Source organism: Belonocnema kinseyi, chromosome 2, assembly GCF_010883055.1.
Source record: "Belonocnema kinseyi isolate 2016_QV_RU_SX_M_011 chromosome 2, B_treatae_v1, whole genome shotgun sequence".
Classification (NCBI taxonomy): Eukaryota; Metazoa; Arthropoda; class Insecta; order Hymenoptera; family Cynipidae; genus Belonocnema; species Belonocnema kinseyi.
This window is the reverse complement of record NC_046658.1, coordinates 133,330,615-133,333,398: the sequence shown is the minus strand read 5'-3', so window position 1 is coordinate 133,333,398 and position 2,784 is coordinate 133,330,615. Positions and strand designations below refer to the sequence as shown.

At 21.7% G+C, this 2,784-nt stretch overlaps 1 protein-coding gene across 1 annotated transcript in view; it reads left to right on the top strand.

Moving 5' to 3' along the window:
- Nucleotides 1–2,784, top strand: part of LOC117167603 — a 24,324-nt gene that overhangs the window by 7,946 nt on the left and 13,594 nt on the right. The window lies entirely within an intron of this gene.

The following is a 2,784-nucleotide window of genomic DNA, read 5'->3' as shown; positions in this document are numbered from 1 at the left end:
TAGTTTTCTTTCGGCTCTTGCATTTCTCAAAGTTTGAGACCGATATTTTATGTATAAAAAAAGTTCGAACCTTCAAAAAATGTTGAGGTTCAGAAAAAAGATAAAATAATTTTCAGTGAAGTTCCTACCAAAATGTAGTACCTAAACGTACTTTATTGTACTCTAATAAATCTTCCAAAGTTTCAGCTCGATATCTTATTTACAAAAAAATTTCTTAGGTTCAAAAAAACATTCAGTGAACGGAAAAAGTGAGGTCGGTAATATAGGTATTTAGCTGTGTCACATGCCCTTAAAAATTCAAAAATATTTTATTGAAAGTTCATGTATTTTGTGTAGAAATTGTCAATGAGTTGTATTAAATCTGTAAAAAGTAGACACAATATCTTGTAGGTACGCAGTTTTACAATTGGAAGCATTAATTTTTTATTAATATCTTACTTGTTGAAAAATTTTTGTCACCAATTTTTTATTTAATGATAAAATTTTCAATCGAAAAAAGTTCTTTACAGATTATTTGTTCAGTCACGTATATGTAATTCAATTAAATTTCTTATTATTGTATCCTTTTTTTTTTGTTATTTTTCGAATAATCCGTTTGTACGAAAACTTATACAGATGTAAATTGTTGTATAGTAGGAAAATATAAAACCGGGAAATCACAGTGAATTTTTTTACCCGCAATTTTACAAATTTGTAGATAAAAAATCTGTCCACGTTTGATTTCAATATTTTTTAAATAATTAGTTGAATTTTTATGGTTTTCAATTATGCTATTGTTTAGCTTAAAATGCGTAATTCAAAATTTTTTTACTTTAAAAATTTTTCATTTGAAATTTTTATTTCTAAGCTTACATTTTTCATTTGAAGAATTTTTAAATGCTTTCTTAAAGAGTTGAACAAATAAAAAATAAAAGCCTTTGATGTTGAAAATTTAGAAAAAAACATTTTTATTTAATAAATAATTCTTTTTTAAATTTACCTGTACTTTAAGTAATAAAAAATGAACAAAAACGATTTGAAAAAACGGTTTCAAACCAGTTAAAAATTCAAGAATTTTCAGATTTTAACATTAAAACTTAAACGGTTTCAAATTGAAAGTTTTAGTCATTAAACAAATGTGAACGTGTTACTAAAAGTTTATAAATTATTTTCAACTTAAAAACAACTTTATAATAATATATTCTTAATTAAAGGATTTCATTAAATTTGAAATATTGTGTCAGTCTAAAATATTCAATTTTTAACCCATTCAATTTGAAATTTTTTATTAAAAAAAAAGATTAATTATTGAATGGTTAGCAATATTTCAATTTTTATCTAAGACAACTAAATTGAAACCAAATATTTTAAAGTAAAGAATTTTTACTTGAATTGTTTGACATAGAAAACCTGGAATCTTTAAAATTTCGAAAAATGCTTAATTTGTAAAAGAAATTTTTAACTTTTGATTTATAATTTACAAATGAACATTTGTAGAAAAAATTAGAGTAATTTTAAGAGATATTTAGGAGTTTTAAAAAGATTAAAAATTATCATGCAAATTTTATAAAGTTTTCTTAAAATCTTCTAGAATATTTTTTGAAAATTTTGTTTAAATCTTTGAAAAACTGTTTAAATATTCTCGTAAAATAATTTTTCAAAATGAAGTTATTTTTAATTTTCCTAGGAATCTTCAGAAAATGTTTTTATTCTTTTGAAGTCTTTCACACTTCTTGAAAAGAATCTAATTTTTTTTGTTTAAAATTAAAAAAAAAAATTAATTAATTTAAAATTAATAATTATAATATAATAATATAATAATAATTAATTAATTTAAATTAATTTAAATTTGATTAAAAAATTGGTTTAAATTTTAAGTTTTACATTAAGTTTGAGTCTTTTCAAAACTTCTACATATCTCTTAAAATTACTGAAATTTCACCTACAAATAATATATGTTCAATTGTTATTTATACACCGAAATTGTAAAGAAATTTTTTTAAATTTGCAGGATTTTCTGAAAATTGTAGAAAAAATTCAAGTTATTTTGACAGATATTTAAAAGTTCTAAAAAAATTCCCAAAATAATTTAAAATTCATAACAAATTTAAAAGTACTTCTAGATTTCTCAAGATTTTGAAATACAATTTTGAAGCTTTCCAAGGATTTTTAAACTATTTAAAAAGAAAATAATTGAATTTCTAATTTAAGAAGTGTTCAGTTACAAATTTTTATCCAAAAAGAATTCCGAGCGGGAGCACGGAATTTTTTTTAAAGATTTAATTTTAATTCAATGTTGAAACGGCATATTTTCGAGAAAAAATTTTAATTATGAATTTGAAAAGGAATTTTTACAGAAAAATTCTAATTCTTAGTTAAAACGGAGAATTTTCGAAAATAATTAAAATTCTGGATTTAAACTGGGAATTTTCAATTTTTAACCAGTTCTGAGCTGGAATTGGAATTTGTCCAGGAGAATAATAACTCTCAATGGATAATTGAATTGTTCAGTGACATCTTTACTGGTTTTTGAAAATATGTCGGATTTAATTGACCCAATTATTTAAATTTGTTTAAAAGAACTTTTTCATTGGCATTAGGATCTTATGAAAATACTGAATTATAAATCATACATTTCTTAAAGTATTAGATTGGCAAACGTTTCGACCACGGATTAAAAGATTGGCATTCCACATTTGATTTAAAAAAAAGGTGTTTTCATGCATAAACTTAGTATTTATATTTTAGAATTTTACAAAAAATTCGAATTTTTACAATAATTTGAAATGGATAATTTTCAAGAAG